Source organism: Octopus bimaculoides, chromosome 23 (assembly GCF_001194135.2).
Source record: "Octopus bimaculoides isolate UCB-OBI-ISO-001 chromosome 23, ASM119413v2, whole genome shotgun sequence".
NCBI classification, from domain to species: domain Eukaryota; kingdom Metazoa; phylum Mollusca; class Cephalopoda; order Octopoda; family Octopodidae; genus Octopus; species Octopus bimaculoides.
The window spans coordinates 7,510,062-7,512,256 of NC_069003.1; positions in this window are offsets into that span (position 1 = coordinate 7,510,062).

Below are 2,195 nucleotides of genomic sequence, written 5' to 3' on the forward strand. Positions count from 1 at the left end.
CACATATAGAAAAATTAATATTTAAAAGCACAATAAATGAGTATAATATAAAGTAAAGTAAATATCATAAGATAAATATAATGATTATATTTATTATATTTATCTTATATTTACTTTACTTTATATTATACTCATTTATTGTGCTTTTAAATATTAATTTTTCTATATGTGATAGTGGATTTTCATCAATGAGTTCTTGAAACTTGGTTATTTTCCTCAAAACTATATATTTTATATATATATATATATATATTTATATATATATACAGAGATAGATATAGATGTAGATAGATATGCTTGATGAAGCATACACATAGTGATGGTGGAAAGCTTGAGAGTCATGGAGATTATGAATAATCTTAAACAATATCTTATGAATATAAAAAGGTCCTTATTAATGAGCATGTGGGATGCAGAAACATATGTCGTGATACATTATTGAAGCCTCTAAATTTCAATCTGCAAGTCATTATCGTATATCAATATATTTTTCCGAAGACGAAAGGAACTCTGCCTGTATAACCATTCCCTCGGATTAAATTGGAACATGTGACTTTTGGATGGTAGCCAAAATCAAGGAGCATTGGACCATTTAAGAGTACATTCTAAGGCATTCACCCCAAAAAATTAAATGGATATATCTATGTATGTGTGTGTATATATATACATATATATATATATATATATATATAAGCTGTGTATATATATATATGCTGTGTATATATATATATATGTTTGTATATATAGAAACTCTGCCAAATTTAGATTGGAGCCTGGTGTTGCCATCCGGTTTCACCAGTCCTCAGTCAAATCGTCCAACCTATGCTAGCATGGAAAGCGGACGTTAAACGACGATGATGATGATGATGATGATGATGATATATATACTTGAGAAGACCTGTCAAGCCAAATGAAGTCACTGACATGGCCAATGCTAGTATTGCAGTACCAATGCCAATGGTACATAAAAAAGCATCCTTTGAACTTTGGGGCTCACAGAGCTTGAAAGGGTGAAGAATGAAAGGCAAAGTTAGTAGGGTTTGAACTCACAACACCGTGAGTCAGAACAATTACTGCCAACCAATTTATCTGTCATTTGAATGATTCTGCCAATTGGTTAGCTAATTCCTCAAAATATGTTGCCATAAAATACCTACTTAACAATAGCTTTTCCATGGAACTACTTCTCCAAAATATAAATTCTTACACTAACCAGTCAGTTATGAAAATAGGAATTGTATCAAAAGTATTGCAATAACTCCATGAAAAATCATTGATTTCAATGACTTTTCTTGCCAAAAATCAGTAAAGATTTACAAAACCACAACAAAAGAAAGAAAAATGGTTGTTGCTTACCGATATGAGGCCATTAATCAGCAGGATGAAATGGATTGGACTAGAGTCAAAATATCAACATCTGGTAGGAATACAAAGAGCTACAGGGAAGGCACGAACAAGGCAAGGCATATTGATTTTAATTCCGAAGTAAGACATGAAAGTTGTTTTAAAGGAAAAAGTCTGATTTCCTACATAAAGATTCTTTTTCATGTAGATAACGCTACGTAAGGAACCATTATTAAAAGTAATGTGAGAGATATAGCTAGATTCTGATGTCGGATAAGAAAGGGGGGTTTAGCTGGCATAATTTTTGGTGAAGATATTATTTATTGTATCATTTAGAAAGGAATAAATAAAGGAAGGAAGGAAGGAAGGAAGGAAAGAAGAAAGTAGTAAAGATGCACAAACACACACTCACATGCACACACACACACACACACACACACACACACACACACACACATGTACATGCACACATGTCTGAGAAGGCATGCACCTCACACACATGCACACACATAAATATATGCATGTCCATACATAGATATATATATATATATATATGCATACATGTAACAATAGGTTCATATATATTCAATGATATTTCAATGGGAGCTCTTCATAAAAGGAGAGAAAAGAAGGTAACAATAAACTGGATGCAAAACCCAACAGAAGCAATGGCTATTGAGAACAAAACAATTTGTTTCAAGATATTCCAGAACATGTTTGCATAATGTTAGAACCTCGAACCTTTAATTCAAGCCATCACTGTCTTCTCAGTTGTGTATAAATGGCAGAGAATGCCTGATTCAGGATAGCCCAAGTAATATTATAGGTCTGTTGGATTGTCTCTCCAAGCA